Here is a 13,855-nt window from a genome sequence, read left to right on the forward strand (position 1 = left end):
AAAAAAGCTTAAAGAAAAAAGAAAGAAGAGGAGATGGGACACGGACACGCGGAGGCACGGCCACGTGAGGACCCAGGGGAAGGTGGCCGTCCACACGCCCAGGAGAGAGGCCGCGGGGAGCCAGCCCGCAGCACCTGCCCCGGGACTCAGGCTCCAGGACGGGGAGAGTCTCTGGGTGCTGTTCCCGCTTCCTGTGGGTGCTGACTGACACCCCACACAGTGTCTTGTTTCTGGCCACGGCCAGTCCTGCCCCAGCCCCAGACGCCCCTGTGGCTCCCAGCACCCCCTGGTTTCTGGGCCGCCTTCCTCACCCGCTGGGCTGGATGCCGGCTGAAGGCGGTGGGGGGTGTGGGGTGTGGAGGGCAGGAGAAGGCGGAGGGGGGCAGGTCGTGGCTCTGGGAGTGGGTGCCCCCCCCTTCCCCTCGCACGGCTCCATGGGCCATGGACTCACGAGGCACCAGCACAGGGAGATTCCGTGAGGCAGGGATGTGTAAGGAGCTTTTATTGTCATTAAACACATGCACCACACACACTGCACACACCAGTACAGATAATGAACGGGCTCCAGAAAATTAAGCAGAAAACGAAAGAGGCCCAAGCTGGCGTTTCCTAGAATCATCTCTCTGTGCGTCCCATGTACCACGGGGCCCGCGTCTCCCTCCTTCCCGTCCGGACGTGCCGACGGGCACTCCCTGGGGATCGGGGTTCTCTGTCCAGGGCTCTCAGAGCAGGGGCTACCTGGGAGGGCAAGGGGGCAGGACTCAGGCCTGTGCTCCCACCTGGGCCCTCTGGGCGCTGCCCCTCCACACCCACGTCCTCTGTCCAAGGAGGCTGGGTCCCAGCTGCAGGGACCTGGTCACCAGGCCCCGCCCCAGGGGCTTGTGGGCCGAGGCCCACCCTCCCTGGGTGGTACCGCCCTGCCCCCGGGCCCGCAGCAGCCCGGCCCAGGCGGCTCTGAGGTGTGCTCCGGTGGAGGTGGCCGGGTGGCCATCCGGGCCCACGTGGAGCTTCCCGGGGGGACTCAGCACCTCCCGGGAGCCCGGCCTCCTGCTGCTGCCCACACACTGGGCGCCGGGCCTCTGCCCCTCAGGACGGACTCGCGCGCGGCCCAGGCAGTGACGTCCTGGGGAGGGACACGCCGCCCGAGGCCTTGGTGGCCACATGACCCGGGCGGTGTTTTGGTGGCTGCGTGGAGGGGCCGGCGGGCGTCTGTCAGCTCAGGTGGGAGCACAACCTGCTGTCCACTCGGTTCTCCAAAGGGGCAGGTCCCGGGCAGGACGCAGCCTGTGATGGCCGTGAGGCCAGAGGGCGGGGGTGCTGGCTCAGGGGGGCCTGGGCTTCGAGGGTGGAGGCGTCAGAGGCCAGCAAGGTCAGAGGGCGGAGGAGCAGGCGTTGCAGCAGGTGGAGCAGGTGGACCGGCGGGCGGGTCCGGGCAGCTGGCCGCTGGCTGGGAGGGAGGCTAGGCCCCTTGTCCGATCATGTTCCTGTAGTCGGGGACGACGGTCCTCTTCAGGTCGGCCACCGAGGAGAAGATCCACTTCACCTGCGGGGGCCGGGCCAGGTCAGCCTCTGCGGGGCCGGGGCCAGGCGGGGCCAGTGGGGGGGGCGGCATGGGGCAGTTATGGGACAGTGAGGGACAGTGACGGGCAGTGAGGGACACAGTGAGGGACACAGTGAGGGACAGTGAGGGACACAGTGAGGGACACAGGGAGGGGCACAGTGAGGGACAGTGAGGAACACAGTGACGGGCAGTTAGGGACAGTGAGGGGCAGTGAGGGACACAGTGAGGGACACAGTGAGGTGCACAATGAGGGACACAGTGAGGGACAGTGAGGGACACAGTGAGGGACACAGTGAGGGGAACAGTGAGGGACAGTGATGGACACAGTGAGGGACAGTGATGGACACAGTGAGGGACAGTGATGGACACAGTGAGGGACACAGTGAGGGACACAGTGAGGGACACAATGATTGGCCCACTGAGGGACACAGTGAGTGGCAGTGAGGGACACAGTGAGGGACACAGTGAGGGACACAGTGAGGGGAACAGTGAGGGACAGTGATGGACACAGTGAGGGACAGTGATGGACACAGTGAGGGACACAGTGAGGGACACAGTGAGGGACACAATGATTGGCCCACTGAGGGACACAGTGAGTGGCAGTGAGGGACACAGTGAGGGACACAGTGAGGGACAAAGTGAGGGACAGTGAGGGACACAGTGAGGGACACAGTGAGGGACAGAGTGAGGGACACAGTGAGGCACACAGTGAGTGACTGTGAGGGACACAGTGAGGGACACAGTGATGGACAGTGAGGGACACAGTGAGGGACAGTGAGGGACAGTGAGGGACACAGTGAGGGGCAGTGAGGGACACAGTGAGGGACACAGTGAGGGGCACAGTGAGGACACTGTGACGGACTCAGTGAGGGACACAGTGAGGGACACAGTGAGGGACACAGTGAGGGACACAGTGAGGGACAGTGAGGGACACAGTGAGGGACAAAGTGAGGGACACAATGAGGGACACAGTGAGGGACACAGTGAGGGACACAGTGAGGGACACAGTGAGTGACACAGTGAGGGGCACAGTGAGGGACACAGTGAGGGGCAGTGAGGGATACAGTGATGGGCAGTGAGGGACAGTGAGGGACACAGTGAGGGACAAAGTGAGGGACACACTGAGGGACACAGTGAGGGACACAGTGAGGGACACAGTGAGGGACACAGTGAGGGGCACAGTGAGGGACACAGTGAGGGGCAGTGAGGGACACAGTGAGGGACAGTGAGGGACACAGTGAGGGGCAGTGAGGGATACAGTGATGGGCAGTGAGTGACAGTGTGGGACACAGTGAGGGACAGTGATGGACAACATGGAGACAATGTGGGACGCATGGAGATGATGTGTGCATGGCATGGGGATGGCGTGGGGCACGTTTGAATGGCGTGGGCATGGCGTGGGGATGGCGTGGGGTCCTGTGGGGCCGTGGAAATGGCGTGGGGATGGTGTGTGTACAGCATGGGGATGGCGTGGGGATGACGTGGGGCACGTGGGAATGGCGTGGGGATTAGGTGGGGCACGTTGGAATGGTGTGGGGAAGGCGTGGGGCAGGTTGGAATGGCATAGGGAGAGTGTGGGGACAGCGTGAGGATGGCGTGGGGATGGCGTGGGAATGGCGTGGGAATGGCGTGGGAATGGTGTGGGGATGGCGTGGTAATGGCGTGGGGATGGCGTGGGGATGGCGTGGGGATGGCGTGGGGATGGCGTGGGGATGGCGTGGGAATGGTGTGGGGATGGCGTGGTAATGGCGTGGGGATGGCGTGGGGATGGCGTGGGCATGGTGTGGGGATGGCGTGGGGATGGCGTGGGGATGGCGTGGGGATGGCGTGGGGATGGCGTGAGGATGGCGTGGGCATGGCGTGGGGATGGTGTGGGGATGGCGTGGGGATGGTGTGGGGATGGCGTGGGAATGGCGTTGGGATGGCGTGGGGATGGCGTGGGGATGGCGTGGGAATGGCGTGGGGATGGCGTGGGAATGGTGTGGGGATGGCGTGGGAATGGCGTTGGGATGGCGTGGGGATGGCGTGGGGATGGCGTGGGAATGGTGTGGGGATGGCGTGGGAATGGCGTTGGGATGGCGTGGGGTTGGTGTGGGGATGGTGTGAGGATGGTGTGGGGATGGTGCGGGGATGGTGTAGTGATGGCGTGGGGATGGCGTGGGCATGGCGTGGGGATGGCGTGGGGATGGTGTGGGCATGGCGTGGGGATGGTGTGGGGATGGTGTGGGGATGGTGTAGTGATGGCGTGGGGATGGCGTGGGCATGGCGTGGGGATGGCGTGGGGATGGTGTGGGCATGGCGTGGGGATGGTGTGGGGATGGCGTGGCGATGGCGTGGGAATGGTGTGGGGATGGCGTGGGAATGGCGTTGGGATGGCGTGGGGATGGTGTGGGGATGGTGTGGGGATGGTGTGGGAATGGCGTGGGGATGGTGTGGGAATGGCGTGGGGATGGCGTCGGAATGGTGTGGGGATGGAGTGGGGATGGTGTGGGGATGGCATGGGCATGGTGTGGGAATGGCGTGGGGATGGCGTGGGGATGGCGTGGGGATAGTGTGGGGATGGTGTGGGGATGGTGTAGGGATGGCGTGGGGATGGCGTGGGGATGGCGTGGGGATGGCGTGGGGATGGCGTGTGGATGGCGTGGGCATGGTGTGGGGATGGCGTGGGGATGGTGTTTGGATGATGTGGGGATAGTGTGGGAATCGCGTGGGAATGGCGTGGGGATGGCGTGGGGATGGCGTGGGAATGGCGTGGGGATGGCGTGGGAATGGTGTGGGGATGGCGTGTGGATGGTGTGGGGATGGTGTGGGGATGGAGTGGGGATGGAGTGGGAATGGCGTGGGAATGTGCCGGGGTTTTTCTTTTTAATGCCTGCTTTTAAAAAATAAAAAAGGGGGAATTTGCCGGGAGCCGGTCCATCCTTGCTGTTTCAATGGACCTGGCTTATATGGCATACTGTTCTTAATATGTTTGCTCACCTTCTTGGCACTATGTGTTTTAACCAAGGTCACCTCTCTGAGAAAGGTTGTTTCCCCAGGTAGGGATTTTCCCCTGGAGTTAGGGAGGGAATAAAACCTCTTAACTAGTGCCAGATGGGTAATTAATCACTTTAACTACGAACAATCATGCTTAAGCTACATAATCTTTACTCCCTGGAATGGAGATAAGAAACGCCCTAACCTTTGTAATAGAGATTGATAGGATTGAATCAACTGGTATAAATACAGATGTAATAAGACAGCAAGACACAGAACTTAGAATACAGAACCAAGAGAGACGGAACCTAGGCACAGAACCTACACAGAACGTTCTCTACAGACAGAAGAACTTCGCTGGAGAGAACATGGCAAAAGATCCTGGACTGAACCTGACTACAGAAATTGGCAAGAGATCCTGACTAGGACCTGGTGACTGAACCTGGCTGGAGAACCTGGACAGAACCTGGCTGGAAAACCTAGCGAGGGAACATGGCTACAGAGCCTGGCTGGAGAACCTGGAGAACCTAGCAAGAGAACATGGACACAGAAGCTGGCTGGAGATCCTAAGCAGAACCTCTCTGGAGATCCAGACCAGAACTTGGCTGGAGATCCTGGCTGGAGATCCTGGCTAGGCTGCTGATCAACTGAACACTGTCTCCATGTCCTTCCTTCTTTGCCGACTCCGTCTACACCTTTGGGGACCCCTGGACCTGCTGGGGCAGGACCCCGGCATATGGCGCCCGAACAGGGACCCCTAGGTAAGCGCCCTGCACTCGGGACGGATAGGACTCCACCATAGGAAGAGGGTGGATAGTCTTCGCCGACTCCGTCCACACCTTTGGGAACCCCTGGAACAGGATTCCCCTAGGTAAGCCCCCCCCCCCCCTTGAAAACCCCCACACTCGGGACGGATAGGACTCCACCAGGGTGCTACAGACCCCCCTATAGAGGATAAATAGGGTAAGAAGGTGGATAGTACAGAACTTAGATTGAGAAGATGTGCCATACTGAGTCCAAAGAAAGAAGACTCTGTATTGATTCTTAGATTGAGAAGATGTGAGTCCAATGTGAGTGCCATACTGAGTCCAAAGAAAGAAGACTCTGTATTGATCTTTTAACACATATGCTTGCCAGCAGAGGAATTAAGGTTACTCCCAGTCAGACAGAACGTTTTATACAAGAAGTATGTCCATGCTTTTCTGAGGAAGGAAAGGTAAATGTAAAGGCATGGGAGGAGGTAGGCCCAAGGAGCCTTATCCTTAACCCCACTGCAGCCTTTCCACCCCGGGAAAGTGCAGGATTGGCAAGCTTTCCCTGGGGTGATAGATCAGGACTCAGGTAATAGTGGAAAGCGCCAATCCTACTCTTAAAATGGATACAAGAGAGCATTTGGGGTTTTTCTTTTTAATGCCTGCTTTTAAAAAATAAAAAAGGGGGAATTTGCCGGGAGCCGGTCCATCCTTGCTGTTTCAATGGACCTGGCTTATATGGCATACTGTTCTTAATATGTTTGCTCACCTTCTTGGCACTATGTGTTTTAACCAAGGTCACCTCTCTGAGAAAGGTTGTTTCCCCAGGTAGGGATTTTCCCCTGGAGTTAGGGAGGGAATAAAACCTCTTAACTAGTGCCAGATGGGTAATTAATCACTTTAACTACGAACAATCATGCTTAAGCTACATAATCTTTACTCCCTGGAATGGAGATAAGAAATGCCCTAACCTTTGGAATAGAGATTGATAGGATTGGAATCAACTGGTATAAATACAGATGTAAGAAGACAGAATGAAGAGAGACAGAACTTACACACAGAACTAAGAAGACAGAACCAGGAGGCACAGAACCTACACAGAACGTTCTCTAGAGACAGAAGAACTTCTCTGGGGAGAATATGGCAAAAGATCTTGGACTGAACCTGACTACAGAAATTGGCAAGAGAACCTGACTAGAACCTGGTGACTGAACCTGGCTGGAGAACCTGGACAGAACCTGGCTGGAGAACCTAGCGAGGGAACATGGCTACAGAACCTGGCTAGAGAACCTGGAGAACCTAGCAAGAGAACATGGACACAGAAGCTGGCTGGAGATCCTAAGCAGAACCTCTCTGGAGATCCAGACCAGAACTTGGCTGGAGATCCTGGCTGGAGATCCTGGCTAGGCTGCTGATCAACTGAACACTGTCTCCGTGTCCTTCCTTCTTTGCCGACTCCGTCTACGCCTTTAGGAACCCCTGGACCTGCTGGGGCAGGACCCCGGCAGGAATGGAGTGGGGATGGCGTGGGAATGGCGTGGGGATGGCGTGTGAATGGTGTGGGGATGGAGTGGGGATGGTGTGGGGATGGCGTGGGGCACGTGCGGATGGCGTGGGGCTTGTGGGGCACATGGGGATAGTGTGGGGCGTGTGGGACAGCGTGGGGACAGCGTGGGGAAGGCGTGGGGATGGTGTGGGGCATGTGGGTCGCGTGGGGCGAATGGGCAGCCCACCTTGAAGAGCGTGACGGTGGCGCTGTAGCACACGCTGAGCAGGAAGAGGGTGATGAAGATGGAGATGGTGGTCCACAGCCCGTCCAGCTCCCCGTCCTGGGCCTCGGCACAGCTCTCATCCAGGAACAGCTCTGCACAGGGAGGGGGGTCAGTACGGGGCCGTGGGGGCTGGTGTGGGGCACCTTGTGATGGGCCCCTGCCGGGAGAGCCCATCATGCCCAGGTCCCCCATCCTCCGTCTCAGGCCCAGCTCCCAGCCTGATCCGGGCTGTCCCCTCCTCTCTGCCACCTGCACGGGGCCCTGGGGGACAAGGTTGTTTGACTCCCAGTCCAGCCTGCTCTGTCGTCCACCAGCCCCTCTGCCTGCTCCCCCTGGGGTCAGAGGGCAGGAGGGCCCTGCCTGGGGGAGGGCCAGAGCCAGGTCCGAGTTGGGAGTGCAGGACAAGTGGGTGGGTCCAAGGCTAGTGGGTGTGTGGGGAGGACTTCTGTGTGTGGGGAAGCTGTGGGTGCCTGGGAAGGGGGAAGGGCGTCCGGTCTGGTCAGTGTGCGGATGAGCTGCTGAGTTGCCCCTGGGGCATTGGGGAGACTGGGGTCAGGCTGGTGTCCGTGGTGGGGGTTCCCAGGACCCTTTCTCTTCTTTGGTCTGGGCCTGTGCAGGATGCCTCATGGGAGGCCCCGCAGTGCAAGGCCTGTCTCTGTGTGCATGTGCATGAATGTGCACGTGTGTGTGCATGCATGTGCACTTGTGTGTGTGTGTGTGTGTGTGTGTGTGTGTGTGTGTGTGTGAAGGTGGCCACGTGAGCTGGTGCTGGTCTGGGGAGTGCTCTGTTTTCCACGGTCGGGCTCAGTGTCCCTTTGGCCTCTGGCAGTCCCTCCCCCGAACCCCAGGTCTGCCCACCTCTGCCTCTTTGGGGCAATTAGGTGTGTATCTTCCTGAGCGGACAGGCCTGGCCCCAGGTGGGACATGGCCCACAGAGGCCCCTTGCCTGATGGAGGGTATGAGGCTTGGTCTCGAGGGCATGGAGGGCCTGTCCCACACCACGGGCCAGTGTGCACCTGTGCGGGCCCAGATCCATGTCCAGGAACCCTGGAGACCAGTGGACAAGGCACCCGGAGACCAGGCACTGCCCACAGCGGGGCTTGCTCAGAGGCGGGCACCCTCCTGGGCCCTCCTGTCCCTGAGTGGCATCTCCTGCCCCCTGTCCACATCTCCTGACCGAGCCCTTGCCGGTCGTGGGGAAGCCGTCCCGCCCTGGCGCCTGCAGACCCACCAGCTCTGGGTCGCGCCCTAGCGGTGCCGACCAGCCTCTGAGCCGGTCTGACCTCCTCCCCGGAAAGAACCACGACAGTGTCGCAGGGTCCCAGGGCCGTGCTGGGTGCTTTATTGAATGCTGGGTGCCCGAGGGTATGTACATGGGGGGTCGCCGGGCGCCGGGCACTGCTCATTTACCCGGGTTCTGGGAGATGGTCTTCTGGGCATAGTGGCTGTGCAGGGCCTCGTGCATCACCTCGCACGTGAAGGGGTCCCCCCGCTGCCACCGGGCCTTGTCCACGGTAAGCTTGCTGTACACGAAGAAGGAGCCCTCCTGGTCCTTCTGGGGTGGGGTCGAGGAGTACTTGGTCTCGGACTCCGGCTGCCCGTTGCTCTGCCACTCCACACTGATGTCCGGCGGGAAGAAGTCTTTGACCAGGCAGGTCACGCTGACCTTGTCCCTGGCCAACTCGTCCGAATGTGGGCCCAGGATGTACACCTGCGGCGGCCGGACTTGCCCTGTGGGATGAGGTCAGCACAGACGGTCACTCCCAGGTGGAGGGCTGGCCCCCCAGCCCCGGGCCCGGGCCCACCTGTCTGCTCCCCACCTATGGCCTTGGAGATGGTCCTCTCGATGGGGGAGGGGATGGCCTTGTTGTTGATCTTGCACTTGAACACTTTGGCCTTCAGCCAGTCCTGGTGCATGATGGCGAAGGATGACCACGCGGTAGGTGTTGTTGAGCTGCTGCTGCTGCGCCTTCACCATCTCCTTTCTCTTCTGTTGGCCGTCCACGTACCAGGTGAACTCGACTTCGAGGTCATCCGGGGCCACGTCCACCACCATGCACGTGACCTCGGGTGTCCGGGAGATCATGAGGGTATCCTTGGGTTTTGGGGGGAAGATGAATACCGAGGGCCCTCCCGGGTTCTCACAAGCTGGTGGGAGACAATGGCCAGGGGTCAGTCCTGGGCAGGTCTTCCCTGGGCAGGCACTCCCCATGGGCCTCCTCCTGGTGTGGATACTCACGTGGGCACGTATGAGGAGGGCTGGTGGGTTTTTCTTCAATTACAGGCACTGCAGAGAGAGCAGGCTGAGGGTTACCGGGGCCTCACAGGACACGGCCCTGGGCAGGGCTTAGGTCAGGGCCAGAGTTTGGCAGGTCTGTGGCCAGCACCCGCCTCTGTGGCTCCAGATCCTGTGCCCACCCTGGGCCTGGTGGTGATACCAAGAGGACCCCTCCCCCAGCGTGGGGAGACCGTCTGCACTCCCCCCACTGCCCTGGGCTGTGTCAGCCATCCCTGCTCTGTGGTTTGTCTCCTAGCAGATGTCTCTCCGTGGCATGTGCTCACCGATCTTGTCCACCTTGGTGCTGCTGGCCGGGTGGGCTACGTTGCAGATGAAGGTCTGGCCGGACGAGCTGGCGGGCACCGTCACCATGCTGCTCATAGAGTAGAGGCCCGAGCGGAGGACGGATGGGAAGGTGTGCACCCCGCTGGTCAGGGAGCCCGAGTTCCAGGTCACAGTCACGGGCTCCGGGAAGTAGCCAGAGACCAGGCAGCCCAGGGACACCGTGGAGCTGGACGTGGTGCCACACTTGGTGGACAGCGGGAAGACCGACGGGGCCGTGGTGGAGGCTGTAAAAGAGGGGCCATGTGACTGCCAGGTCTCACCCTACCAAAGCCTGGGCAGGGCATCGGGGGCCCTAGTCCTGGGACAGCGCTGAGCCCCGTGCCCGTGGCCCATGGGCTCCCAGAAGCCTGAAGACCCAGAAGCCTGCAGACTGGCTGTCCCGTGCGGCTCTGCCACCCAGGGCCTCCCGCCTCAGCAGCCATGGGCGCCAGGCTCAGCAGCTCAGCCAGCGCTGCCTGGGCTGGAGCCCCCGCCCCCAGCCCCTGGTCCTCACTGAGCCTTGGAGCCCTAACTGGTGGATCTCGCTCTGCCTGGCTTCCAGGGCCCCTGATCCCACTGTCCTGTCGCCCTGCCACGCCCTGCCCTGGGCGAGGAGGCCCTTCCTCAGGTGCGTGGGCCTCTGTCCGCAGCCCACAGCCCTCTGCCCTTCTGGGTCAGCGCTGCAGCCTAGGCACTGCCTGGTCCCCACTCCTGCCTGGAGGTCTCTGTGGGAGGCCTCTCCCCTCCTCCCTGAAGCCCCCCAGCCCAGGCTGCACCTCTGCACCCAGCAGTCTCTCACGCTTGCCCCTTCTCCCCGCTTTGCTCCCGCCCCCTCCCGCTCCCCCCCAGCACTGCCCCCTCACTGCCCCAGCTCCTGCCTAGTCCAGAGCCCTCCTGCCAGGTCCTTCCTCAGTCGGGCTCGCTCAGCATGGCTTGGAGCCTGGCACAGGCCTTGGCAGCCTTCTGCATGGTGTCAGTGCCCCAGACCCCTGTGTGGCCCCCTCACTCAGCCTTGCTCCGTTGTCCCTCCCCCCTCCCTGCTCAACCCCCACCTCATCCTGGGCTCCTTTTAGCTTAGGCCCTGCCTTATCCCTGAGCTCCTCCCAGCTCAGCTGGACAAACTCTGCCTGCTGCTCAGGGCTCCCAGCCCAGCGGCGCCCTCTCTCTCAGTGCCTGCAGGTTCAACCCCTCCAGCTGCTCCCCACAAGCCTTCCCTGCCCCCCACTCCCCTCCAAGCCTCTTCCTGGACATTCAGAGAACCTCAGGCTTCTGTCCTCCAGTCTCTGCCTTTGCCCATCTGAATCCCATTTCTGCCAGCTCTGGTCCAGCCCCCTGCCCTGGGCCTCAGCCCTGAACCCGGCCAGGAGCTCGGCTCCCTGCACTCCCAGGGCTGCTGTGTCCTCCCCTGACCTGCACCCTGCTTCTTTTCACTGAGCCTCTGGCCAACAGCGCCCCCTCCGCCTACTGTCCTATGATCCCTCTCTACCCACCTGCTCACCGCTGCCCTTTTGTCCCCTGGCTCCTGGGCAGCTCCCTGCCCTCCCACCCACCCCATGCTCACCTGCATAGCTCTGCCAGCTCCCACCCAGCTCCTGCCCACCTGCCTGCCCCCTGCTCACCTGCATAGCTCTGCCAGCTCCCACTCAGCTCCCTGCCCTCCTGCCTGCCCCTGCTCACCTGCATAGCTCTGCCAGCCCCCACCCAGCTCCTGGGAAGCACCTGCCCTCCCGCCTGCCCCCTGCTCACCTGCATAGCTCTGCCAGCTCCCACCCAGTTCCTAGGCAACTCCTTGCTCCCCGGCCCTCCCGCCTGCCCCCTGCTCACCTGCATAGCTCTGCCAGCTCCCACCCAGTTCCTAGGCAACTCCTTGCTCCCCTGCCCTCCCGCCTGCCCCCTGCTCACCTGCATAGCTCTGGCAGCTCCCACCCAGCTCCCTGCCCTCCTGCCTTCCCCTGCTCACCTGCATAGCTCTGCCAGCCCCCACCCAGCTCCCTGCCCTCCTGCCTGCCCCTGCTCACCTGCATAGCTCTGCCAGCTCCCACCAAGCTTGCGGGCAGCTCCTGCCTTTCCACCTGTCCCCTGCTCACTTGCATAGCTCTGCCAGCTCCCACCCAGTCCTGGGAAGCTACTTGCTCCCCTGCCCTCCCGCCTGCCCCCTGAACACCTGCATAGCTCTGCCAGCCCCCACCCAGCTCCTGGGAAGCTCCTGCCCTCCTGCCTGCCTCCTGCTCACCTGCATTAGCTCTGCCAGCCCCCATCCAGCTCCTGGGAAGCTCCTGCCCTCATGCCTCCCTCCTGCTCACCTGCATAGCTCGGCCAGCCCCACCCAGCTCCTGGGAAGCTCCTGCCCTCCCGCCTCCCTCCTGCTCACCTGCATTGCTCTGCCAGCCCCCACCCAGCTCCCTGCCCTCCTGCCTGCCCCTGCTCACCTGCATAGCTCTGCAGCTCCCACCAAGCTTGCGGGCAGCTCCTGCCTTTCCACCTGTCCCCTGCTCACTTGCATAGCTCTGCCAGCTCCCACCCAGTTCCTGGGCAGCTACTTGCTCCCCTGCCCTCCCGCCTGCCCCCTGCTCACCTGCATAGCTCTGCCAGCCCCCACCCAGCTCCTGGAAGCTCCTGCCCTCCCGCCTCCTCCTGTTCACCTGCATAGCTCTGCCAGCCCCCACCCAGCTCCTGGGAAGCTCCTGCCCTCCTGCCTGTCCCTGCTCACCTGCATAGATCTGCCAGCTCCCACCCAGTTCCTAGGCAACTCCTTGCTCCCCTGCCCTCCCGCATGCCCCCTGCTCACCTGCATGGCTCTGGCAGCTCCCCACCCAGCTCCCTGCCCTCCTGCCTGCCCCCTGCTCACCTGCATAGCTCTGCCAGCTTGCACCAAGCTCCCGGGAAGCTCCTGCCTTTCCACCTGCCCCCTTCTCACCTGCATAGCTCTGCCAGCTTCCTCCCAACTCCTGGGCAGCTCCTGCCTTCCCACCTGCCCCCTGCTCACCTGCATAGCTCTGCCAGCTCCACCCAGCTCCCTGTCCCCACCTGCCCCCCTGCTCACCTGCATAGCTCTGCCAGCTCCCATCCAGCTCCTGGGCATCTCCTGCCCTCCCACCTGCTCCCTGCTCACCTACAGTTGTTGTCCATAAAGTTCCTGGCCTGCAGTAGCCCCTGCCCCTTCTTCCCTAAGATCCCCTCCCTACAGGTCAATGAGCTCTACCTGCGCTCCCTGTCTCCCCATAGCTGCTGTGCCTCCGGCCAAGCCCAGAGCCCTCAGCCCAGTAGCTCCACTCCTGGTTTCATTACTTCCCGGCCGCAACTGGGCTTTGCTCCCTGGAGCCTCCAGCCTCCCGCCCTCTCCCCTCCAGCCTGTGCCCACCCAGCCCTCCCCCAGAGGAGACTCCTCTTCACTCTCTCCAATGGCAGCCCCTCTGGACATTTGCTCTTTCCAGTTGCTGGTCTGCTTCCAGTGAGAACCCACTGGCAGCCGCTGGCCCTGAGCCCAGGACCCTGTCACCTGCCCACACCCAGGGAGCTGCCCGCTGAGCCTGTGCTGCCTGTGCTCTGGGCACCGAGCCCACATCCACCTCCCGCTGGGCCCCGCCACTGGCTGCCCTCAGCCCTGGGCCCCATGGCCTTCACCTCTGACTCAGCCATAGGCCCCAACAGGCTTCTCACGCCTCCTGGGGGTCCTCTTCCTCCACTGCACGATGAAAGCCACCTCCCTATGCCCCCAGCTCAGACCACTGTGCATCCAGGCATGGTCCTGCCGTGGCTGAACCAGCCATGCCCTCCGGCCCGGGCAGCCCTGGGCTCCTGCCCTCCCACTTGCTATGTTTCTCTCAGGCTCTGGCCCAGCGGCTCCCGTCACTCTGTGGGTCCCCGAGGGCCTGGTCTCCCCTCAGCTCCTGGGGCCAGTTCCCCTGTCCCTCCTCGGCCCTCCTATGTGGGGACCCATCTCACCACCGGCGAGGGCTGGGGAGGCAGTGCCCCCAGCCTGACTGCTCTTGCTCCCCGTGCATGTGGCTCCTGTGGCTGTGGCTGTGCCCAGAGCCCCACCTCCTAGGAGTTGGTAGCTGGGCCCCTGAGACGTGAACTCCCCCTGCCCCCCGCCCTGCGAAGACTAAGAACGCGATTGAAACTGGTGCAGGGCTCGGTTCCTGAAGTTCCCTTTTTTCTGGGTGGTTTCTCTGTCAGGGGCCAGGGGGAG

At 62.1% G+C, this 13,855-nt stretch overlaps 1 pseudogene; it reads right to left on the reverse strand.

Annotated features, from left to right (window-relative positions):
- Positions 1-8,463: 8,463 nt before the first annotated feature.
- Positions 8,464-12,944, reverse strand: LOC118678966 (annotated as a pseudogene).
- Between the last annotated feature and the right edge of the window lie 911 nt (positions 12,945-13,855).

Source organism: Myotis myotis, unplaced genomic scaffold (assembly GCF_014108235.1).
Source record: "Myotis myotis isolate mMyoMyo1 unplaced genomic scaffold, mMyoMyo1.p scaffold_m19_p_21, whole genome shotgun sequence".
Classification (NCBI taxonomy): domain Eukaryota; kingdom Metazoa; phylum Chordata; class Mammalia; order Chiroptera; family Vespertilionidae; genus Myotis; species Myotis myotis.